A 27417-nucleotide genomic window follows, 5' to 3' on the forward strand; every position below is an offset into this window, starting at 1 on the left:
GCTGACCCTGGTCCAGAAACCTGCCGCGCCGGGAATCGAACCCTGGTCCCGGGCCGTCCTCTGCTCTCGGGTCTGCCGCCTCTAACCAGTGAGCCACACTACTTCCTTCGGCTTCATTTGTAGCCCCTCAAAAATCCTGAAGAGATGTTTTCAAGTTTTTTAAGACAGGATAAAGGAAATTCTAATGGTACGGATCTAAATAAATAAATAAATTTAGGGAGAACCAACAATTTTAAAACATTTGCTCTGCCATATAGAGACAAATGAAGATGGTTAAGGCGTTCCAAAGTGGAGTTAACTTGGTCTAAGACTGGGTTAATGTTGATCTCAGGGATCCTACTAATAGGTGAGGTCATTTTAATCCCTAAATACGTAGCCTCTGTAACAACAGTTAGATTCCTTGGAGCATCATCCCCCACATACAATATCTGAGTCTTATTTATATTAAGCTTATATCCCGAGAAATGACCGAATTGATTAGCCAATGTTTCTACTATCAGTAAAGAGGGCACCAAATCAGTGGTTAAAACCACAATATCATCCGCAGAAGCAAGAGCTCTATATTCCATTCCACTTATACTAACAGGTTTGATCTGCACTGTTTCGGCCAATTTAACCAGAACAAAATCTACATATAGGGCAAATAGTAAAGGGGTCGTGGGGCAGCCTTGTCTAGTGCCACGTAAAATAGGAAAAAAGGTCCGATTCTTTGCTTGCTAGATGAATAGATGCTTTGGGGGCCAAATACAGGGTCCTAATAGCCTGCAGTATACGTGGTCTAATTCCCTTCATGCGTAAGACTTCCCATAGATATGACCAGGCAACCCTGTTGAATGCCTTTTCGGCATCCAACAGGGTCACGCCTATGGATGTTTTAGTTACCTCTGCCCAGTCCATTAAAGAATAAACACGCCTCACATGGTCTGTCGTGTCACTGCCCGGAATAAATCCGTGCTGAAGGGGTGAAACCAGAGAGGAAATCATAGTGGAAAGTCTAGTGGCTAAGATTTTGGAATGCAACTTGCTGTCGGCGTTTATTAAAGATATTGGCCTGTAAGATGATGGTAACTGACCAGGTTTGCCTTTCTTTAAAAACATTGTTATTATGGAATTATTTCACAAAGCCGGAGGGGCCTCACTTTGTGCCCTAAGACAGACTTCCAGGAGATGTTTTTTCAAAATGGAAGAAAAAGTTCGAAAGAATTCTAAAGGAATCCCGTCAGGACCTACTGCTTTCCCTAAAGCTAGAGATGAAATCGCCATCTCTACTTCCTGTTCTGTATACTCCCTCTCTAAGGCTTCCCTCTGGAAATCTGTGAGTTTAGAAAATTCCTGACCATCCAAAAACATCGCTAGTTCATCTTCTGTATCCAAGGAGTCCTCACTAGAATAAAGTTTAACATAAAATTCTCTAAACACTTCCAAGATTTTGCCAGGCTCAGTGTGTAATAAGCCATTGGCGTCCTGTATTGCGTCCACTTTCCTAGCCACCACTTTCTGCCTTAGTCGTTTGGCTAGTAATCAACCAGATTTTTCCCACACCTCAAACATATCAGAGCGAAAAATCGCGATTTGAGCCACTAACTTCTCGGCATAGCTTTCATAGATTTTAATTCTCTGGATAGCAAGATCTCGCACCCTTTGTTCAAATTCTATTTGATAAGAGTTTGAGGTTTGCATCAGTGCCAACTCTAAGTCACGAAATTTGGACATCTCTAATTCTTGCTTAGCCCTGATACAACGCTGTTTATTTATAGTAAAGCTTAATGTTTCCCCCCGCACCCCAGTTTTAAACGCATCCCAGACTATGCCCACTGCTGCAGAGCCGACATTAAACTAAAAAAAGTCAGTTATCCACGTGGCCATATGTTGATGATATCCCTGGGCAACCAATAATTGGCGATCGATGGTCCATGAACTCCTAATGTTGGGGGTAAAAAAGGTATCTGTGACTAGTTCAAGAATAACCAAGTTGTGATCCGATATGATTTTGGGGCAAATATTTATTTTAGCATTAGTTAACCCCTTTGCTGCGTCGAATGTTCAGCACCCAGTGCTGAACGTTCGAATAACGAGCGCTGGCCCGTTGGCCAATGGTCGTCTGCAGCACTGGCAAGGTAGTGCTCGCGACGACCGTTGGCCGACGGCAGCGCTTAAGGGGTTAACAGATCTACTGGGGCAAAAAAATCATCAATACGAAAATGTTTTCAGTGTGGGGTAGAAAAAAAAAGTAAAACCAGGCAAGGCTGAGAGCATAAAGCGCCATACATCAACTAGCCCAAATTCATTCAGAATGCCCTTTATTGCCTTAAAGATGTTAGGCTTTCTACCTAAGTAAGAGGAATTGAGACAATGATCGAAATCTCCTGACAAATGAAAGTTTAAGTCTCCACATATCACAAGGGGAGAAGGCCATTGGGCCAGCTCAATACTAATCAGATTAAGCATTTCAGGATCATCCAAGTTGGGGGTGTATGTGGTACACATAGTAAAGAGAAAATTATCAACCCTCATTTCAGCAATTGCCCATCTTCCATATTGGTCAGCCTTGGCACGCTTACACTCCCCCCATCCGTATTTTTTTAAGATTGCTATCCCTTTAGTTGTTGTCCCTTGACGTGTGCATATCAAGGTTTCATAGCCGAGATTTTTCAGGCACATCCTGTTATTCCACGCAACGTGAGTTTCTTGAATACAGAGTATCTGTACCCCCATATTCTTGAGAATCTATGCCATCACCCCCCTTTTTTTCTATTATTCAGCCCACAAACTTTCCAGGAGCAAATAGAGAATTTAGCCATTATCCGAAAAAGTGTTAAAGATCAGTACAAACAATTTATTGTTACTTCTTCTCGATTGCTGTCTCAAATAATGAGGTGAATTACATACTCTGTACCTGCTGTTCCTTGCCCCCCAACCCCCACCCCTGCCCTGCCCCCCACAAACCCTCCCACCCCTCCCCCCGGAAACCCCCCACAACCCACCTCAGTGAGGCATAGGGAATGAAAAGTCCCCATAAAGGATGGAAAGAAAGGAGTAGGCGTTCCCCGCACACCCCCTTCCCCCCTGCTAGGTTTGAGAAACCTCCAAAAAGGAGCTTTAACTTGACCCTATGAAGAAAAGTGAGGAAGGAAAAAAAAGGGAAAAACACTACGCACAAAACATTAGATAACCTTGAAGAGAATCAAGACATCTCACAGAAGATTGCAGAGGCCAACCAAAACGTATTCCATACCCTTAAAGAGAATCTAGGAACTCCTTGGCCTTAATCTCTGAAGTAAAGAACACCGTTTTATCTTTAGTGCTGACCTTCAGTTTAGCTGGATTTAACAAAAAAGCCTGTGCTCCTTTACTTTGAAATGTGGGAATATGTTGGCGGAGGTGCCATCTCTGCTGTACAGTTGCCCGACAGTAGTCTGGCCGGACAAAAAATTTGCAACCTTTTGCCTTACGTTTGCGGTCTGGACGAGCCAGATCATATAATTGCTCATGTAAAAGAAAGTTATTAAGGCAAATAAGAATTGCCCTTGGTCTATTTTCTGGTCTATTTTCTGCCCCCCAGCCCTCTTCCGAATCTGGAAGGGAAATCTGTGAACTCTTTGGAGCTCCCTCTCCCATTCCCACTCTTTTAGCTCAGGAAAAGCTTCTACACATAATTTGGTTACGAATTGGTGGATATTTTTCCCTTTGGCCCCTTCAGGGACTCCCAATATTCAAAGATTATTTCTTCTTGCCCTATTCTCAATATCTAACAAGAGGGACTCGGTTGTTCCTAAAGATCAAGAATGAAGAGTATGGTCAAATATAAGGGAAGAGTAGTATAGGAGGGTAGTGCTCAGTGGAGGGCTACCCTGGGAATCCCATTAGTTGGAATTTAATGGCCTCACACACCCTTGCGAGTGTCATGCTTCATCATCGGCCGTTGCTCCTCGTTGGACAGGCGGTGCAATGTCCAACGGGCTCACCTCTAGGAGGGGCTCTTTATCGGAGATCTTTTTTCCAACAGCCTGTGGGTGAAGTGCAAGTGAGGGGCCAGGTGAGGGGTGGATAGTGTAGGTGGGTGCGTTAAAATAAGGCACGAGATACCGGAGATCAGTTTATTCTGGTGGTTCCCGTGCTTTATGTTAAAAACAGTGGGTAGCCTATGATCGGTAGAGGTTCTGTATCACGATCAAGGACTACAATATGTTCTGTCAGGTCGACATGTTTCTCGCTTTGCAATTGAGCTGCGATTCTTCAGGACCTAATATAATATATACATCTATCACAAGGGATGACCTAAAAAGTATCAACCTATAATATATATTTTTGACTGTTGTACCTGGTTAAGACTGCTCTTGCCTAGAGGAGACAAAAGAAAGGGTTACCAAAATACAGTCAACAATATCCCATATTTGACCGTGAGCACACTGTGGTTGTGTGGAAACAAGTGACTCTGTGGCAGTGACATTGAGTGCGCAGTGACCAATTAGTATCAACTCTAATCACATTCACCACATGTCATCTCTAAATTAAGATTACAGTTTAAGAATTAAAATAAAATTAAAATGATATACAATATTACAGCAGCAGCTTCTTCATGGTGTCGTAATCGTAAACCTCCAAGGGCTATGTAGTTACTCACCTAAAGGTCAAGGAGTACAGGTGTCAACAGTACCCGGTAGGTGTGACTTCAAGGGGGAGAGCCAATAGGAGTTTAATGGCTACAAGGGAGACAAAGGCACGCAAATCTGGTTTATCAGTATTCCCTACAGGTCAAGACAACTCCAAGTTCTGAGAGAAGGGAGGGGGGTTGGGTTATGGTTTAATAAACCCTCTGGTTCATACTCTTAGTATTGGATATTCTATTGTGGAGACACTCCTCTGCCTTCAGTCATCCACTAAGTTTCAAACATCTTGTGTCAACTGTACACCCTAGGACTTGGGGAGCACCACAACGTAGTACAACCAAAATGTATCAACATTCATAAACTGCTCTCCAGGTCTCATTGTAAGTTCGCCTGGTTGATGTGCCAAAAAGCAGTAATGTACAAAAATCCGCGTTTGTGATAAATGTGCCAGATCTACCCAGTAAGTGCCTGAGTGAATGGCCATCCACACCAGTGCAAACTGCACCCGTGTAGTATTTGTGAAGTTGTCCACTCACTTACACTCTTAAAATCGGAGGCAAAACGTGCAAGCGAGCTGTCTGCTCGAGGAGGCTCACACACACAGACAGACGAACAACAAGTAAGTACCCCGATATCGAGGTGGAAGTTACAGACTCAAAGTGCCCCCAGCTTAACGATGCCATGTTGCCCGCTCACTTCTACTCCCAACTCGGAGGCAACCGTGTATGCGAACAGGCACATACTCACAGCCAGACTGATTGGTACGTCTCATTCTCAGTGCGCCCCCAGCTAAGAAGCACCATTACTTACTTCTCGAGGCCTTGGTCAGGACTACTTTCCCTACCCATCGCTACCGGGAACCAGATAGTAGTGGGTTCCCGGTGGTCGGGTCGTTATATCGATGGGAATGGGCGTTGCCAGTGCGTCCGGTGTGTCACCTGACTCATGGCGTTAGCGTGGGCGCCATCTTTGAACGTGCAAATAACCCAATGGTATTGAGAAAAATATTGGGAAAAATACTGAGAAAAATATACAACAGGCTCAGTCAGCAAGATGTTTATAAATATAGTACGACTGGTAACGTTATAATGATCACTAGTGTAGGAGACCATTAAGTGATTGTTAAGATCTTTGTGTCAGAGGTAACAACAGGTGTTGGGTATGCCGCGTAATTAGAGGCATTCGTGTGGGCGCCATCTTAGAGTGGGGAAGTCAACCATGGTGAGTCTATGTACAAACACATGTGTACATCAACCAGAGTTAGTTGTTTTAATTACTATGGTTTCGCGAGTGTTGTAAGTGAATGTCCACATATAGCGGGGGGTATTTGGATATTATGATAGTCTGTTGGAACTGTCATCAGACTGGTAGAGTCATGGCAGAGTCATGATGTCAAGACTATATGTACAACAAAGCCTTATTCAGGACACAGATAGGTGGTATTGACATCAATGGTCCACACCAGTAAGAAATCGAACACTAAAATGTGTCGGCACTTTCTGGAACACAACCATAGTGCTGACTCCATAAAGTGGATCATTCTTGAAACCCCTAATATAAGATCCAAACAGGACTTATTCTATAAGGAACAGCGATGGATACATCGGCTATCAACAGACAAACAGGGGCTTAATGAGGATATCCCATGGAGTAGCCTATGATCACATTGATGTCAATACTACCTATCTGTGTCCTGAATAAGGCTCTGTTGTACATATAGTCTTGACATCATGACTCTGCCATGACTCTACCAGTCTGATGACAGTTCCAACAGACTATCATAATATCCAAATACCCCCGCTATATGTGGACATTCACTTACAACACTCGCGAAACCATAGTAATTAAAACAACTAACTCTGGTTGATGTACACATGTGTTTGTACATAGACTCACCATGGTTGACTTCCCCACTCTAAGATGGCGCCCACACGAATGCCTCTAATTACGCGGCATACCCAACACCTGTTGTTACCTCTGACACAAAGATCTTAACAATCACTTAATGGTCTCCTACACTAGTGATCATTATAACTTTACCAGTCGTACTATATTTATAAACATCTTGCTGACTGAGCCTGTTGTATATTTTTCTCAGTATTTTTCCCAATATTTTTCTCAATACCATTGGGTTATTTGCACGTTCAAAGATGGCGCCCACGCTAACGCCATGAGTCAGGTGACACACCGGACGCACTGGCAACGCCCATTCCCATCGATATAACGACCCGACCACCGGGAACCCACTACTATCTGGTTCCCGGTAGCGATGGGTAGGGAAAGTAGTCCTGACCAAGGCCTCGAGAAGTAAGTAATGGTGCTTCTTAGCTGGGGGCGCACTGAGAATGAGACGTACCAATCAGTCTGGCTGTGAGTATGTGCCTGTTCGCATACACGGTTGCCTCCGAGTTGGGAGTAGAAGTGAGCGGGCAACATGGCATCGTTAAGCTGGGGGCACTTTGAGTCTGTAACTTCCACCTCGATATCGGGGTACTTACTTGTTGTTCGTCTGTCTGTGTGTGTGCGCCTCCTCGAGCAGACAGCTCGCTTGCACGTTTTGCCTCCGATTTTAAGAGTGTAAGTGAGTGGACAACTTCACAAATACTACACGGGTGCAGTTTGCACTGGTGTGGATGGCCATTCACTCAGGCACGTACTGGGTAGATCTGGCACATTTATCACAAACGCGGATTTTTGTACATTACTGCTTTTTGGCACATCAACCAGGCGAACTTACAATGAGACCTGGAGAGCAGTTTATGAATATTGATACATTTTGGTTGTACTACGTTGTGGTGCTCCCCAAGTCCTAGGGTGTACAGTTGACACAAGATGTTTGAAACTTAGTGGATGACTGAAGGCAGAGGAGTGTCTCCACAATAGAATATCCAATACTAAGAGTATGAACCAGAGGGTTTATTAAACCATAACCCAACCCCCCTCCCTTCTCTCAGAACTTGGAGTTGTCTTGACCTGTAGGGAATACTGATAAACCAGATTTGCGTGCCTTTGTCTCCCTTGTAGCCATTAAACTCCTATTGGCTCTCCACCTTGAAGTCACACCTACCGGGTACTGTTGACACCTGTACTCCTTGACCTTTAGGTGAGTAACTACATAGCCCTTGGAGGTTTACGATTACGACACCATGAAGAAGCTGCTGCTGTAATATTGTATATCATTTTAATTTTATTTTAATTCTTAAACTGTAATCTTAATTTAGAGATGACATGTGGTGAATGTGATTAGAGTTGATACTAATTGGTCACTGCGCACTCAATGTCACTGCCACAGAGTCACTTGTTTCCACACAACCACAGTGTGCTCACGGTCAAATATGGGATATTGTTGACTGTATTTTGGTAACCCTTTCTTTTGTCTCCTCTAGGCAAGAGCAGTCTTAACCAGGTACAACAGTCAAAAATATAGATTATAGGTTGATACTTTTTAGGTCATCCCTTGTGATAGATGTATATATTATATTAGGTCCTGAAGAATCGCAGCTCAATTGCAAAGCGAGAAACATGTCGACCTGACAGAACATATTGTAGTCCTTGATCGTGATACAGAACCTCTACCGATCATAGGCTACCCACTGTTTTTAACATAAAGCACGGGAACCACCAGAATAAACTGATCTCCGGTATCTCGTGCCTTATTTTAACGCACCCACCTACACTATCCACCCCTCACCTGGCCCCTCACTTGCACTTCACCCACAGGCTGTTGGAAAAAAGATCTCCGATAAAGAGCCCCTCCTAGAGGTGAGCCCGTTGGACATTGCACCGCCTGTCCAACGAGGAGCAACGGCCGATGATGAAGCATGACACTCGCAAGGGTGTGTGAGGCCATTAAATTCCAACTAATGGGATTCCCAGGGTAGCCCTCCACTGAGCACTACCCTCCTATACTACTCTTCCCTTATATTTGACCATACTCTTCATTCTTGATCTTTAGGAACAACCGAGTCCCTCTTGTTAGTGATTGCTATTTGGGGCTCCGACTCTGGTTGGACCTTCCATTCTACCTTCCTGGAATGGTAATTTGAGCCTCAGGATCAACAATTGATCCCTTTCTCTTTACCCCTCTTTTTTGATACCTATTCTCAATATCACAGAGCTTCCAGCTAATATCATCACGGAGAGTATATAATTCGGAGACGTCAGCTTTACAAGAAGAAAAGTAATCTTCGATGGTAGAAATTCTACTCTCGGCCTCTGCGACTCTAGTGGTCAGTACTACATTAGTTTTGACAATACGGCGGACAGAGTTCTGCTCCATGTAGGCTCTCCGCCTTAGTCTCCTCACGATGTATCATGATTGCTTGATAAAGTGTGATAGGACTGACACCATAATCAAAAGAGGTCCGGTTACTCCCTTCGTCACAACTCTCAGCTGCAGTTGGCACTTGCTCAGCAAGAGCATGTGGCGATAAAGAGTTACCTGACCCTGGAACAGTTAAAAAAGTATTTTTTCCACTGGGAAATCTTGAAAAGTCTTCTTCTTCTTCTTCCAAAAGTGCAGCGCTGGCAAGACTACGATCATCTGCCCAGTCAATCTCCATTTCCGCACTTTCATCCTTTCTCTCTCTCTCCCAGTCAGAGACCAGTGACACATCTGACATAGAGTAAAATTTTCCTCCTGAGTCACAAGAGTCAAGATCGTTCAATATTTCCTTATTCCCGGGAGGATGAGCTACTTCAGGTAAAGTGATTGTGTCACCATCCGCAGTAACAGAATAGTGTATCTCAGAAATTATACCGAGCGAAGAGAAGGGGGGGTTCTGTATTGAAATAGCGACACTTAGCTGGCCAACTAGCATGGACAGTACATTCTTTTCTGCCCTCAACTGATTCTTTTTTTTAGTCTTATTAAAAATAGCCGGAATTGTTACCTTTTGCCCCTGCGGGGGCTCCTCAGAGGCCGCTATCCCCGGAGCACCAGCGAGGAAACTGTAGAAATGGCAGTAGGAGGAGATACGGCCGGTCGAATATCTTGGGGAGCATCGTCAGACTTCTCACTCTCTCCGTTTTTAGTTTTTTTTCATTCTTCTCCCCTGTTGATGACTATCTGTGGGACCTACAGCTGGTGAAGCCTTCCCTGGGGTGTTGGTGGCTGCCGCTGCCCTCGTAGTAGCTCCCTTTGGTGCCGGGTTTGAGGCGGCATTCTTAGGTCTCATTGTGTCAATTTGAGTGATCCACTCCGGGTTTTGCAGTACTCCCTCCAGGTGCACCTTGGTTTCTCTAGTCACACAATGTCGCAGTCGCAGTTTCCCAGGTGGATACCTATACTCAGCCAGACAATTTTCACGACTCTCAATGTAAATGAAAGGAGAATTATACTCTGTAATGTTGAAAAAAAATGTTGAGAGCCATCGGCGTTTCTGAGGAATCGCCCCTGAGAAGGAGCCAGGACAATTTACGATTTCTGGCTTATTTACTTGCTTCGTCACAGAAAGCCGCCAGGCTGCAAAACCAAGGAATCAAGCAGAAAATGACGCTCCTCGCTCGAAACCGGCCAGCACTCCGCTGCACTCCGATTCAGAAGAGCTACACAATCCTCGTGGTTCAGAGTCTGACTGGCAGGTCGCTGAAACTTCCTCTTAAATCAGGTAACCATCTGTTATTCTTTTCCCCGATATGCCAGCGTCTTCATTTTAGCAGTGGGTCAGAGCTACGGTGTGCAGGAGAATGCCGGTAACCCGCTTACTCGGACACAACCGTATCCGCCATCTTGCCTCAGCAAATGCCAATTTATAAGTCACCCCTAAGGAAGGCCCTGAAAAGCTACATAGTGCAGCGTGCTGTGTAAGGAAAAGGTAGGGCATCAACTTTTAAGTTTTACATGTCCTGGTACTAACAAACCCCAAAACTAGTTTTTCAATACTGTGAAGTCTACTCACCTCCTGGGTTAACATTGCACATTCCTTAATACTCCTTAAAGTTATAACTCCTGATTAGAAAGGAGTAGCTGTGTCATGTTTTATATCTTTGGAATGGTAATGACAAATCCTCTTTACTGGTAAAGTGAGATTTGACAATACTATTTTGTACAGACCACTTTCTGCAAGTGGACATTTCTCTGCTCTTTTAGCTCTGTGTGGCTGCTGTCTGTCTGCAATACGTGCTTATTTGGGAATATGCACTTCAATGGCTTAAGAATACTCGGATTGAACTGGCAATTTTGACTCTCACACCCTAATTACATCTTTTTTATTTCTTGTTTGTACAACTAGTCCCTTTTACCCTTTCTTTGAGTGATAGCCTAAATAAGCTTATACACCTCTAGTTTAGGTGTATATTAACTTCCCGGTCAATAGACTAATTCAGTCACACACAGTGGCGGATCCTCCCTGAGTCAGAGGAGTGTCGCCCCAATGCTTTTTTGCAGTAACACAAAGGGAAAATAACTAGTTATTATCATTTTATTTTCTCCTACTGCTGTCCACTTTGCATTGGGGCGGGGCAGGGTAGGAGTGGTGGCACCCTACTAAAGTGCACAGTGACTGCTTGACCAGCCCTCTAGGGCCACCGAAAACAATATTTTGTGCCCTTTGCATGTTCTCCATGCAGGTTGCATTACAGCCTGCATGGAGAGCATGGCCAGGCCCCCAGTCAGCATCCGAGTGGCAAAACACCGCGCTCAGACCAATCACAACGCTGCTTGCAGCATTTTTATTGGACTACGAAAATGAGGAAGCAACAAGATATTTTAGGCTGAAACACATGATCTACGAAAAGATTGTGCAGTGAGCCACACCCACACCAACATAGCCAGACACCAGTAAACTCAATTAGCCAATCAAGGAACAATGACCAGTGAGTGAGACTGGAGAACTACAGCCCCATAAAACCTATTAAGACTTGCGCCATGTAGAGACTTTCTCTCCTTTCTTTTCCATCTTAAATTTTAACGTTCTCCATCTTGGTTTGTATTATATATTTTTTTAGCCTGCAACGTGCTATCAGGAGCACTCTCCATAACTAAGGGGATACACCTTTTCCCCTAACAGGTATGTTTCTTTTGTTTTCCTGCTGACAATAGTATTCTTTGGGCACAACAGGTACAGATATAACACAATTTAACTTTCATCATGACTGATAATTCACTGCTTAAGAAAATAAGGAGTACAAACTATAGTTGTAGTTAAAACTCAGTTAAGCAAAACAATCTTAAGTTGAACTCAAAATAGGGTCACTACAGCCTATGATAGTATCACATCGGGTGTTAAAAGGATCACACAAATGTAAAAATATGTTACAATGCTGTTTATTATTATTGTCATATTCCTTTTCAGTGATAGGCCTACAAATCAGCATGTAACCTCATTATGAATGGGGCATAATATGCTCCTCAAAGAAGATGAGTGAGTAAATTTTCTAGCCCTCATATACATCGCCTAAACATCTTTGCAGAAGTTCAACACATAGTTGGTCTTCCTTATATGATGGTTCTGATAAAGGCCAAGAGACTTGTATGAACTAGCCAAAACATGTCCACCCAATCATATGGTGTTGTGGACCAGTAATTCATCCACTTTAACAGGACCTGTTTTTTAACCTTATTAACCTTATTCTATCTAGTCTTCATAACATTTTTCTTCATTGGACAGGAGCTAATGCTAACCAACATCTTGTGTCCACTACAGGTTTCCTCCAGCTGGAGGATTATGTATCAATTGGAGAATGGGACACTCAAGTGATAATTGATTTTTTCTGCTAAACCATGTCTCACTCTGGAGAAGCAGCACATTAACCTACAGTCATTGATTTTGAGCTGGCCAAGTTAGAGTCCTACACTGTGCCCCAGAATTTTGTAAGGAGTTTCAAGGGTCTACTAAAGGCTTCACCCTGAAGGTGCAGAAGGCTTTGAGAGCCTGGGCAGAGGCCTGGGATGCAGAAGCTGGGATCCCAGAAGAGGAGGAGCTGGAAATTAAAGAGGGGTATCAGGAGTTGATCCTAGATACTGTCCTGGAACTGCATGAGGAGAGGGAAGCCAACATTAGGTCTAATGCAGCTAATGTCCACAGAGCACGCAGCAGCATTTCATCTGCCAAACACCTGCCCCTAGAGGAGCTGGAGGGTGACAGGAGAGAGGAGAGAAAGCTGAAATTAGAGCTTACCAAATTGATGTTGGAGCAGGAGGAAAAGCTTGTCAAACTGAAGTTTAAGAAAGACCAAGCTCTAGAGCAGTGATCCTGTAGGAACAGCCCGGGAGCCGCAGGCAGCCTCCTGACTTTTCTATGTGGCCCCTTGGTCAGCACCAGCACTGGGCTGCTGTTTACTTGACTATAAATGTGCAAGCATTTATTTATAAGTTCATCTAATTAGAAGGAAAAAAAGATGTCCTCCACCATTTAACGTTAGGAAAACCTTTATTTTTGAAGACATCTTCAGCAAAAGTGTAAAAATATGATAACATCCCTTCAAAATTCAAAAGTGTATTTCATTAACATTTGAACCTTTTCACCTTGGTCCATCAGATTATATCAGTGCATTGGGAAGTATTTTTTTTAAGTGGTTTCGAACATGATTTTAGAAGCATTCATGCTCCTCCCCACCCTGACAACAATGTCAATAGTGAACTAAGAGGCAAGTCAGTTGTTTTGTACACCCTTTGGGGGGCCTGTGTTGCTATTATATATAACATTATAGTTTATTAAATGAAAAATAAGAGAAGGCTCTGTACAACCACATCCTGAAGACATGCATTTTTTAGGTTCTCCTATATGGTATAATAATAAAAAAGGAGAGAAAGTGAAATAAAATAACTCCCTCGGACCACACAATTTGGGCAAGTCGAGTTGCAGGGATTGATGCATGTTTCCTAGTTTTATATTATGCAATTGAGTCACTAGATGTAGATACTTCGTGTCACTTACATCCAACGTATCGCCCCTGACCCCTCAACTGCCACCCTGCTGGCATCAATATGACCCTTGGGTGCATCACAGACCAAACCTTTTGGGCCCTGGCAAAATGTGTGTGAGTACCCATTCTCTAAAGGAAAGGAGGTTAGCTCTGGAGGAGAGGAAACTAACCCAGCCGCTGAATCTTAGAGAGCTGGACATAAGAGCACTACAAGGGGAATCCAGCAGTAATGTTGCAGCATACCTGCAGTTACTACTACTGAAGTAATCGTTTGGATACCAAAGGATTTGGCGACCAGTTACATGGTGGGGAATGACATAGACAAATGATTTGCAGCCTATGAAGTGGCAAAGAGTGCTCAAGGTTCCAGAGGAGTCCTGGGGTGGTAGTTCATGGAGGTGCATGCCCACAGTGTGGAGGGATACACGTCTCACATTAGAGGGGGGGTCCGGACACACTAAACTGCTGTAAAGACCATACTAGTTAACAAGTGTAGGGTAGACACCTACGAAATACCGACAGAGGTTCTGGGCCAGTTACAAGATCCCTTCACAGAGCTGGGTGGACTGCTTAGACTATGCTAGCAAGGCACTGAAGGGCTGGGTAAGGGTTCAGTAAAGTAGGTTATTATTCAGGGCTGTACAACTTGAGGAGCACATGCTTGATCTTTGTTTTGCAGAGCTGCCCCAACACCTGGTTGATAGTAAGCTTTCTGACCCCAGGACACTTGTTGAGGAGGCGACATCTGGGTGAGCACTAGAGTGTCCAAGAAGACATCAGGGGTGACCTCCAAAAGAATGGTCAGGGTTCCCACCAGAAGAAGCAGGGGGAGTTAAAATACAGAGTTCTCTAAACTCCCCCAAAACAACTCACAGAAGAAGGGGTCTGGTTCTCATTCCCAATCTGGCTACCAGAAGAAAACCTACCCTGACAAGAGTCATCACCCAAACCCATCAAGTGCTTTGAGTATGGACTCTACAAGGACGATCCCAAGTGTTCAGAAAGAACACTACCTCCCACTGGAGGAAAGGTTCCAGTGGTGGCTAGTGTAGGAGTTTGTCCCATTAATGGAGAGGAGCTTATTGGGGTTACGCGTGTGTCCCTGGGTGACAGTGAGATGGCTCATAAGAACCATGTGCCAGCAAATACTATAAAGTTTGGGCAATGGGTCACCCGCAATGGGCAAGATGGTGAGGCTCTGAGGGACACTGGTGCCAGCATGACTAAGGTAAGGAGTCAACTGGTGTCCCCAGAGCAGGTGATTCCCAATCCAATCCAGAGGCTGTGGCGGTTATCAACAGAGAAGGTCACTATCGAGGGGCCCTTGTTCCATTTGAGGTAGGGGGGCAGGTCTTCTGAATGTTGCTGTGAGCCCTGCAATGCCTGTGGACTGTTTACTTGATCATGACCTTGAGCACACTACATGCAAGGAAGTGGAGCTCAAGGCTCATGTGGAGATGTTGGGGTTATCTGATTGGATCTGTGCTACCACCAGGACCATGGCTGCCCAGGATGAGAGTCAACAAAAAGGGCGGGAGTCTGGAATAATGGCCCAGCCAGCTACTAAGAAGGGGAAAGGCAGAGGGCATGGGAAACTAGCCCCTTAATGTCTTTCCAGTGAGGTGGATGGGGCACCTGCAGTGGATGCCCCGGACCACACTGAGGAGGGCATTACTTCCCTTGGTGACATGCTAGATGGCATGTGGAAGAAGGTCCCACCAAGGAGGATTTCTGAAGGGCACAGAGGAAGTGCCCAACCCTTGCAGGTACGAGGCAATAGGCTGAAGCCCAATCAGCAGGAGATGCGTCTGGGAGTATTCACATTTACAGGAGGACAACATCCTTTACAGTGAGCCTAAGGCTCCTTGGGATGGAACATCAAGGATCCTGGTGGTCCCCCAGTGCTACAGGGCCTTCCAACTGGAGCTGGCCCACAAAATCCCCCAGGCAGTACACCTGGGCCAAGACATAATGTATCCCCAGCACACGTAAAATCAAATTGGTATATTCAAATGTGAGTCACACAAAAAGCACAAAAAAATAAATAAATCTGTTAATTTTCTCTGTACTTTTTTCTTTTTTTTTTTATCTTCAAGTTGTCAGTTAGTGAAAGGTTCCCAAGCCAACACGTGTTTCGTTGTCTCAGTAAAGTTGTACATATGACTTGTTCACGGCTCAGCAAAATCACTATATTGCAGTTTCTAGTGCGGTGATACTTCCAAACCAAACTAATCCTGTGTCGTGAGGTAAAATCCAGATAAGGACTGATGGCAGGTTTCCAATATTGATTCCAACATTTGATCTGAGTTTCCCAAATCTGCTGGACTTTGAACAGACTGAGCCGCCGATCAGCTGACTCATTATCTCACGCCAGACTCCAAATTGCGAGTAATTTGGAGTCCGGCGTGAGGTAACGAATCAGCGGAACCTTTCACTAACCGAGAACTTGAAGATCAAATAAAAAAGAAAAAGAAAGAATTACAGAGAAAACTAACAGATTGATTTATTTATTGGGCTTTTTGTGTGACTCACCTTTGAATATACCAATTTGATTTTACGTGTGCTGGGGGATACATTATGTAATGTCTTGTTGCTTTTGCCACAGAACCTAGAGAGGCAGTTGGTTCTCTCTGCCCCTTTGAGCACCGTCATTACTTAGGACCTTTCCAAAAAATATCTAGTGGATTTACCGATTAGCGCCTTGACCCTATTAACCTATACCAACTGGGCCAAGATAAGATCTTTGCAAGGCTTGTTCCTCACTTTAATTGGCCTAGGATGAAGACTTCGACTTATGCGACCTGCCAGGCCAGTGGGAGCCCAGGGCAGATCCTTAAACCCCCCTTTAATTACATGCCTGTCATTGGCATACTCTTTGAGAGGATGGGCATCCACATTGTAGGGCCTATGGATCCCCAGACTACTTCTGTTGGATCTTGCCACTAGGTACTCAGAGCTAATCCCTCTGAGAACCATGACTGCACCTGTAGTGCAGAGGCTGTGATGGGGATTATTTCCAGAGTGGGTTTTTCCAAAGAAGTTGTGTCTGACAGGGCACAAACTTCATGTCTGCAGTCAATGTTGAAGGTTTGTGGGGTAATCTTCAAGTTCTTTACTCCTACCATCCACAAACTAACTGGCTTGTTTAGAGATTCATATGCAAAAAAGTAGAATAGGGGGAAAAAGGGGTCAGATCGCCCCCCACTCAATCATTTATAACAATCACGAGACCTGACCTCTGTTGAACAAATATCTTTTTATTTTTCACGACCCACGGGTAGTTTCTAAACAACTTTTAACTTCCCCGCGGGTACAGCTAGCTACCAGTGACCTGTTGGTCTGGATATTCCCTTTAAAAAATCTGCCAATAACCCCATCAAATACACATGAATGTGTCTGTAAACCCTTACATAAATGTGTGAAACAGAATAAATGTGAGAAAGGCCAGAAAGCACCTCATGTATGCACACCCAAGGTGCTGCTGGAGGGTACTCACCAGTATGCCCACGTTATCATCATAGGTTGCTTTCATGACCAAACAGAAAAAGGAAAAGAAGGGGCGTACTGAAATTCCTCAGAGGTGGAAAATCAGAGAAAATATATAGGAAATAAATGTAAGAAATTGACAAATGTCACTGAGAGTGCAAGTATCACTCAGTGCCCACTGGTCCCCAATTGTGAAGGGAGAATTGTTATTCTCATAATTAAAAAAGGGGTACCACTAAAATGCGGAATATACTTTATTTAATGCTTTGAGTGTCCTCAGGTTAAAAGAAAGGCATGTATATGGCACACTTTCAAACACAAAAGACCAACATGTTTTGCTGCCAACTTGTTTTCGGCAACTACATCAGGGCTGATGGGGAAACCAGTCTTTACCGCAATTGTTTATCACATCCAACCTGCTGTTATTGACGAAAATAAAAGAAGAACGTGCCAATCTTAAACAAACCCTGTCTTCACAATGCTCATCAGCATTCCTTTATAAACCTCCTCCATACAATTATATATTTACAGAGTGGTTGCTGTCATTCCTCGTACCTGCAAACCACTTCATTCAAGGATTGTGCGCCAGATGGTCACATGTCTTCTTTTGGACTTCAATCGTCAATGTCAACCTACAAACACATGTGTTACAGATTACTAGTGTATGCAGCCCACCTACACCTACTTATTTTACATATGCAATACTCCTATCTTCTCATGCTCGATGTCCCATATCCTTCCACTCACTGACTGCAGGCTCATTGATAAGATTTGAGGCCAGTAGTACTGCGGAGTGTATTCTATGTATGCCATTACCTGCCAGTTGTTCATTTGTATATTCAAACTGTCAGCTACATTAACCCCTTCCAGTACACTGATCGTGTGCTCATGACTAGCTGAGCTCGTCATGAACAATGGGGAAATCAGAAAATGCAGCGCCGCGGGGGAAAACCTCTAGCAGCCAAGGTGTTAAAAACACAGTATAGCCTCAACGTTTAACCAATGTCTAGTGATGTTCATAACTTTTAAAGTGCAAATGCCAGATCTACTTTCATCGGTAGTCAAATATGTAGACCGGAGTCCTGCCTCAATATCCCCAACAATGATGGTGTGAGAAGTGTGGCTCAGGGGTTAGATGCGGCAGACCCGGAAGCTGAGATCGGTCCTGGACCAGGGTTCAATTCCCCGCCTCAGCGGGTCTTGGGCTCAAAAATTCCACGGACTTGATAATTCTCGTTCCGGTGCCTACTCGACTCACGGGTTCACACTCTGCGACTCTGGGCAATAGCTTGCTTAATCTCCACTACGGCCCCTCGCGGCGGGATGCCTGGCTTTCACCTTGTGGATACCCTGCTGGGGTTATCTCACAGGGGAATACCAGGACAGGTTCCCAAGGCAAGCGCCTTGATGCCTTCGGGTGATACGTGCGCTATATAAATCGCAATACATTTACATACATACATGGTATTATCAATGAATGCTCTTAATACACACAAGGAGTTAACCCAGCATTCGATGTTTTCTAACACACCCCTCCTGCAAAGATGGAACCCTCTTACTGGGTCCTGGTGCAGCCTCAACCTCTGTGCTCCATCCCGATAGCTCAAGCTGGACGCCGGCACCAATAATAAGGAGGCGCCTGGACCCGGAAGTGCTCAATGCGCAACGCATGTCTGGGAGATAGTTTCAAAATTCAACCACCATTCACTACTAACATGGCAACCATATTACAACGTCTTGAGGCCAAGTTAAGAGATACACTCCCTGTGAGCAGGGACACAAATCCTAGTTCAGGGAGGATCACAATTTATCAAAAAAGAATTCTTTTAAAGGAAAGAAATTCATATTGAAAAACGTATTTCCTCTGTACCTACAGACCCACATTGAACACCCCAAAAACATCAATCTGTGTTCTATACATTCGATGTATCCTATTATGTATTTTCCCGTAATTTTCATTACCAAGCCCTGCAATATCATTCCTGAGTGGTTGACACAACTGGTAACATATAACCCTCAGCTGTGGCCCAGTAGAGTACATAGCCAAGACACCCTTAGTAGATAGGCCATTGTACACAACATCTGACTCTGTTCCATTCACTGGAATCGTTCAAGCCCGTCCGGTGAACTACCTCGGTGTTGTATTCCTCACCCACCACCTTTTCCAGGACAGTCCATGAACATATCCCTGAAATTATGATTTTGTTCCCGAAAATGTTGAGCAAAGCATGTGGTCAACTTTCCTGATTTCAAAGTGCTCAGGTGCTCTTGTGTCCGCACCTTAACTTCATGCGACGTGAGTCCTATGTAATGCAAACCACATACACATGTAAGCCTGTAAATCACATGTGTAGTCTTGCCATTACTGAACTTGTTTAAATACCACTTACAAGCTGGACATTCTTCGTTGCTTCAGTAAGGTCATACACTGAACAACCACCACATCGATAATGCCCTGTTGGCAGGTCTGATTCTTTTTTCTGTTGGATCGGGCGCGTATAAACCAATCTATCTTTAAGATTAGAAGTTCTTTTGAAAGCAAATCTCAGGGGAGGCATTTTTTCCCCCACTGTCCAACAGTGACAAGTGTTTCAGTATTATTTGCCTGATTTTCGCAGACGATGGATCAAATGTTGTTACCCGTACAATGAATCCTTTACAATGAATGCATCTTTACCACAAATGTCTTTACAACTAATTTATTGACCACTAATATGCCTTCACCCTGCCCGACTTCAAAATGAAAATGTAAGTATTTTGCAGGTAAGTGTATTTCGGCCCTGGAGACCCTATCCCCGGGGCCCATCCTATTTGTAATAGGGGAGGAGGTCCATGCGGGCTGCCACACTGGACCAATTTTGCCCCCGGGTACAACATCCCCCGGGGCAACCTGTTTAAGTTAATACTTTTAATGGGGAAGTGGGCCTAGTGGCCTCCCTCATCTGGCCAATTTTGGCCTCAGGACCCCATCTCCTGTGGCCTAGCCTCTTTCCAAAGGAGGAGTGGGGCAGTGCAGCCCAACTCCACAGGCCAATTGCAGTCCCAGGCTTTGTCTGCTGGGTGCCCCCTGGGCACCGTGTCTCCACTGGGACTGCGTTGTCCCTGCTGGCTCCCCGTATCCTACTTGCATTGCTTTCAGACAGAGTGAGCTGCTGAACATACTGCTCCCTGTGTCTGAAAGCAAGTCTGCTCCGCTTTCAGCAAGCAAGAGCATTTCTGAGCTCTTGCTTGCTGGAAGCTAAGCATTTGCGGTGGCAAAGCAGGAGCGGTAAAGCTCCTGCCAAACACAATAAACAGCTGTGTCCCAGGGGTGGCATCCAGGCAGTGGTGGCTCCTCCTCTAAGGTGGAGGAGCATCGCCCCACTGCAATTTGAGCAGTGCAAGAAAGAAAAATAAAAAGGTTTTTTTACCATTTTTTCTCTGCGTGGGACTGGAGCCAGGTCGGGGCTGAGCGGAGCTTGGGTGAGTGAGGGGTGTTTTTTGCACTCCTTAAGTGCACATGACTGTTTGGCCTGCCCTCCAGGACTGGCCAAACAATCATGCGCACTTGGCAATTTCTCCATTGGGATGTGCTGCACAGGCCTGTGGTGAACATGCCCAGCCTCCCCAAGTGCTGCCTGAGCATCCTGTTTGGACTCTGTACTTATGTGTCTGGATCCTTTAAATGATTTAAATGAATTGAATTGAAATGAAAATAATGTTAAAAAGTACTAAAGTGTTTTTGATAATGATGTTTTTAATTTTATGACACTTGCATCAATAGTGTTTTCTCCTCTATCGAATTCTCTATTTTTTGTTTCTTTCCTTTCCTATCCCATCTATACTTCAATTTTATTTCATTTCAATATTATCAATGGTGGAATGCGTCCTATTTGAAACATTTGTGATAATTTGGATTTTGTTGAAGAGGCTTTAATCATTCAGTATTTATTCAACTCCGGATATATACCCATACAGGGCTTGATTGATTTACATGAACTTAATAATGATTGCCCATCTTGGGCTTGATTGGTTTTCTAAATTTATTGTTGAATTTATTTTCCGATGAATTGTGCATGCGAAAGTTGATCAGTTAGTCATTTAAAGATGACGCTGGTTTAGAGCGACAACCAAGATATATGTTAGTCCTCTTTTGATGTTCATGTTGGACGTGATTACGTTTAAATACTTTGAATGTACGGTGCTCTGGTAAACATAGAGAAAGGTTTACTCTGAAATGCGTCTGTTTACTTGATGCTCTGTTGCTGAAATAAATTCTTAGTGACAAGTCACCGCGAGTGCGATTCTTTCCTGGCGGAAGTCGATGTGGAGAGAAAGTGGAGCTGGAATATTTATGCGGGTGCACCCCGCAGGTATTCGCACCTGCCTGCGAGTGGGCCAAATTGTTTTGGTGCTGTGGAGCGTATATATATATATATATATATATATATATATATATATATATATATATATATATATCAACACCACCTCGTACTTCGAAGTACAGCTGCACTCCTGACAATGATCTCCGCCACACAGAAAAGTGGTTTTTAGGAAGTCTTTATTCCATATTCAGCCAAACTTTAGGGTTTCTTTGTCCGAAAGTTTGGCTTAATATGGAATAAAGACTTCCTAAAAACCACTTTTCTGTGTGGCGGAGATCATTGTCAGGAGTGCAGCTGTACTTCGAAGTACGAGGTGGTGTTGATGTGACAGGGTTACCTTGAGCCCTGATTTGCTGCACCGACGCGCAGAGTGTCCCGGTTACCAGGTGGGGAAAGTGAAACAGAATATATATATATATATATATATATATAAGATGGTAGTTATAGTTAGGACCTAGTTTCCATAGGAAACTCATTTTTTGTTTTACCAATAATATATATATATATATATATATAAATCTATACTACTATTATAAAGGAAGAACTTTGAGGCTTTGAGGCGGGTAAACTCGGGAGCCACAGCGCCAATCCACACACCCGATACATCGTTGGAATCCTCAGGGTGTGCAGATGGACATAGGCTATATAAAGTTAAAAAATACGTTATATTTAAAAACTTTACATTATAAAAAAAGTAGTCCCCTCGAAGTAGCGCCAGCCGCGACCTGCGTGCTGACGTCAGGAGCACGGGGAGGAGCGGCGTCCAGGAGCGGCGGACATGGCACGAGGGAGGAGCGGTGACAAGCGGCGAGGAGCGGTGGACTGAGGAGCGGCGGCTGAGGTAAGGCAGCGGGGGTCGGGCAGGGGGTGTGACGGGGTGATGTAAGGCTCCAAACTACCACGATCACGCTCATTAGTTTTACCTCAAACACAGCTCAGGAAGTTGAACTGCAGAGCGCCAGCGTTTCAGCGTTAAGGGTTTAGGTTGACACGTGGGCATTATGTTACCATGCTGGAATCTCGGCACGCTGAGCTCAGTCAAGGGTAAACCCTGCTCAAAGAGACCCCGCAGGCGAAAGTGATCCGTCAACCTCGGAGCCGTGTTTAAATGTGCCCTCTTTTCGTGGTACTTTTCATGTGGATGGGGAAAGCAAACAGCCCGAAGCGCAGTGCTGTGACTATCATATGTCGCCTTTTTAAGGCTCCGGGGGACAATGTCGGTGCAGGCGGGGGACGGGGCGGGCGGGGACGGGGAAAGCAAGCAGCCCGAATGAAAGCCAGGAAATCTGGTTCGGTTCATCTCCACTCTAAACACATGGAAATGGTAATTTCCAGGCGAAGGCTGGAGTAATAGCTGCAATACAGTGAGACGGTTTTACATTATAGTGCATTGCTGTGACTATCATATGTCGCCTTTTTAAGGCTCCGGGGGACAATGTCGGGGCAGGCGGGGTCGGGTCAGGTGGGGGACGGGGCGGGGGCCCGAAATGCTGGACAATGTCGGGGCAGGCGGGGGTCGGGGAAGCCTGATTGCTCCCGGACAAGGTCGGGACGGGCTGCTAGTATATATATATATATATATATATATATATATATATATATATATATATATATATATATATATATATATATAAGGCGCGCAAAGTGTACAAATTTCAACGCGACCTTGCTGACTATGAATGCGGACGTATTTTTACCTTTGCCCGTAAATTCGATTCAATCAAAAGTGGTAAACCAATGGGGAAAAATAAAAACAGAGCACAAGCGGGTACATCATATGCCTCCAATGAATCCACACTTTCTGACTTCAGCTCTGCAGCTGAAAGCGAGAACGAAGGCAACAATACCAGAATGGCGCCTGCTGACCCCAAGGCAATTCCGACTCCAGGTGATGAAATTGTTTTTTTATCCATGGATCGTCTGTCAACCCTGCGGCCCCGGAATCGGCAGACACAGGCCGCAAGCGGAGAAACCACAAACGCAGCCAAAGGCGGAAAGCAAGGAAGCGCGCCAGTAAACTACAAGGGCAAGGGGAGAGGTCGTTGGAAACGTCAGTAATGATACAAAATAATGCCTGCAATTCCACAATTCCCATTGACTGCAACTCGGATGAAAGTCTTAAGAATGTTAATAACCCCTCAGAAAAAACGGTTATTAATCTAACAGAGACAGTCCTGACCAAAGCAGAAATTCAAATTCTATCTTTAGGACTCTCTCACTGCAAAGAATCCAACTTTGATTATGCCACCACCCGCATGGATGTGTATCAGTTTATTCGCAAACTCAAACTGAATAAATTTCATACTCTTAATCCATCCAAACAACCAGACAAGGAAACCATGACTCAAATGGGAAGCCAGAGCTCTATTGGGACCCCATCCTGTACAGAATTACCTTCTACCTTGCTTACTGTTCTCACGGATCTTCATGCCCAAAATCGCACTGAATTTTCGCAACCATCCTGTAGCGGTCAAACTCCAAGTCAAACCATTAGTACCACCACCACAACTCCATTCAAAAACAAATCCAGGTTCAATCCAATCATGCCACGAGATGGTATTGACATCTACAACGAACATGTGACCAATGAATTGAAAAAATTGAACTTTAAAACTTGCGCCATGAAAAACAAAATATCCAGGCGCAACAGAACATATGACAATCTGGTGGCCAAATTACAACATAACAACCAGATTGTCATCCGTAACTCAGATAAAGGAGGCAATGTGGTACTTTGGGACAGAAATCAATACATGACTGAGGCTATGCTACAATTGAATGACCGCAAATGCTACAGAATCAGCAGTGCTTCAGCAGTCAAAGAAACGTCAAACTCGTTTTTTTTAAGCTCTTAGCCTGGAAAAGCGCTGGTCCGATCACTAAGGATGAACACCTGTACATGAAGAATGACTATCCCACTATCCCCAACATTTACTTTATTCCTAAAGTACACAAGGACTCTCTGCACCCCCACGGAAGGCCCATCATTTCCGGTAGGAACAGTTTGCTGGAACACACTTCAAACTATATTGACTTTTTTTTGCAAGACTGTGTAACTGGGTTGGCTTCTTATCTTAGAGACACCAGTGATTTTCTGGATAAAATCAAGGACTTTGTTTGGGATTCTGGGTTCCTTTTACTTACGTTAGATGTTTCATCTCTTTATACCTGCATTGATCACAAAGATGGTATAAGAGCTTTGGATTACTTTCTCACCAAGAACAGACCCGCTTGCCCTGAGCATAACAACATGCTGCTAGACATGGTGACTTTCTGCTTACATCATAATTTGTTCACCTTTAACCAAACTTTTTACCAACAGGTGAGGGGGTGGCTATGGGGGCCAGCTTCTCCCCCGGTTATGCCTGCATTTTCATGGGCTGGTGGGAGGAGCTGGTCCTAAAAGGGACTCTAGGTGAATGGTTTCAGAAACATGTCAAAATGTACTATAGGTATATTGATGATCTTATTTTTGTCTGGGATGGTACCAGGGAAGAGGCCCAGGAGTGGGTTAACCTCTTGAATGTCAACGATATCAATTTGAATTTTACCTGTACCATGAGCCACACCAGCATTCATTTCCTAGACATAGAATTGTACATCACCAACAGTACATTGCAAACAAAGCTCTACAGAAAGGAAACCGCTGGTAATTCCATCTTACACTACACCAGTTTCCATCCGAAACACCTTATTCGCAGCATCCCCTACGGGGAAATGCTGAGAATAAAAAGAATCTGCAGCAATCCCACTGACTCACTAATGGCTCAAAATGAATGCAAAGAGCGATTCCTTGCCAGAGGATATCCCTTGCATATCATTCAAACAGCCATTAATAAAACAAAGGAACTAGACAGAAACCTTCTTCTTGTTCCCCGATCTACCAGAAATCCCTTAACTCCTGAACCTATGGAACCAGCTAAATCCAACACTGTTAGACTTACAGTACCCAAAAGGGCGCAATAAACAAAATCATCTATCAGAACTGGGCACTTATACGCTCTGACCCGGTAATAGGCCACAAAATGCCAGCCAAACCCAGCATCACCTACAAGAGAGCCACTTCTCTTTATAACAGCTTAGTATCCAACTGTCCAGAAGTCATCCCGTCCAAAGACTGGCTGAAAACCTCACGGGGGTTCACTAAATGTCATGCGTGCAAAGCCTGTACTTATGGTATCAACAAAACAAGTTACCGTACAGCCTTCAGTAACAAGGAAATTAAAATTTCCAAATCCCTCCATTGTAAAACCGAGTACGCCATCTACATCTTGGAATGTACTTGTCCCTTACGGTACGTGGGAAGTACCAAATTACCAGCTAATGTAAGGATATTACAACACATCAGGGCCATCACCAACTCTGACCCCACCTACCCAGTGGCGAGACATTTTCGAGAGGTCCACAACAACAACTTGAGGGACCTCAAATACTATGTCATCGACACGATTCCCAAAACGAAACAGGGAGGTGATCGGGAACGCAAAATGCGTATGTTGGAGACCAGGTATATTCTGAACTTCAACAGTAAAAGCCCTGGAGGTTTAAATAATACTGAAGATTTACATACATGTCTATGACCATTTTTCATCCTCATAGCCCCCTGTTGAATGATGATTTTTTCTGTTTCTCCCAGTACTTTTTGATAACCTACCCTCTGTGTCCTTTTCCTACCCGTTCTCATTGTAACCTATGTGTTATCAAAACTGTCGCCTTCGACTTGATTTTCGTGTCAGATGATATGTCAACACACCATCTTACCAATGTGATTATCTGACGATTAGCCCGACATAGCTGTCCTTTGCCTCTCACCTAATCCTGCATATTCAGGATTGCTTTTTAATTTTAATTTAGTATTAACCTTATTTATTTTTGGCACTCAATAGCACTTTATTCATATTCTTCACGAAAAAAATCCAACTGTGTTTATAAATTTTGTGTCAGTGACACACAGGAGGGTACTTCACAAATCGTTTAGCATTTATGCTATTATTATGTCGTGACCTACAATTCTTAACCGCTGGTGTGTAAATATATGAAATGTATATATATATATTTTCTTAACAAATTTATTTTTGTATAGAAAAATGATATTCCCCTTTTCTTGGATATACTTATATCCCACATTGCACTTTATCAAATTTTCCCTTGAATCTTTATGGGGTGCAATGGAGATTGTATTCATGCTATAAGTATTTATACTGTTAGTCACGCATTCATGCAATGGAAATTTCTTTATTTCTTGTTAATTGTAAATAGCAATGCTTAAGTCACTACATGTATTTATCTTTGACCAATTCCCTCCAATCAGTTGGAACCAAGTATTACTTTATTAGTTTTACTTCACACGAAGCACAGTCTTTCTTCTAAAGTTAAAAAACGTTGCATTTCACCTTTTCTTTATGTTTATCACATTCACAATCACGTGCTTAGGGTGCTAGCTGTTTTAATGGTCCAGTGAATGTCTGAACGTTGTCATGTGATCAAGCCACTCCAGTGGTGAAACGCGTTAAGGCGGACTACTGAGAAAATAAACGCTACTGCTTGCACTTACTCTGGGCTCGTGTCTGCTTCTTCGGTGCATGCTGGAAACCTCTTGTTGCACCTGATTCCTTCAAGCGGCCTCTGAGATATATAAATATATATATATATATATATGGCCGACGGATTTCAACCCAAACAAAGGAGATTCTATCCACTGAATCCTGGTCTTTGCTCCTACTTTGTTTGTATGCAAGAGCCAGCTGGCAGTGGAGTTTTTTTAACCCACTGTGGTAAGGAATTTTTAATGGGGACTATGGCAGCTGCATTCATCATTGCCAGCAACTGTGAACAAAGGCGCGAGGACGCCCGAAACGCGTAAGGAACTGTTGGCGTGTTGAATTCTGTGCGCATGAAGGCTGCTTAGCAGGGCTGCCTTGCAGGATAAAGAATGACACAACGTACTCAGGCTCTCCAAGTTGAGTGCTTTTGTCTTGGATATATATCTTTATATAACATAAAATCTTTAAAAGAACAAACCATTCTAATTAAATAAAAAAATTAAACAACTTAAAACTCTTTACATTTAGTACAAATGATTTTACATA

The sequence above is a fragment of the Lissotriton vulgaris genome, chromosome 8 (genome assembly GCF_964263255.1).
Source record: "Lissotriton vulgaris chromosome 8, aLisVul1.2, whole genome shotgun sequence".
NCBI classification, from domain to species: Eukaryota; Metazoa; Chordata; class Amphibia; order Caudata; family Salamandridae; genus Lissotriton; species Lissotriton vulgaris.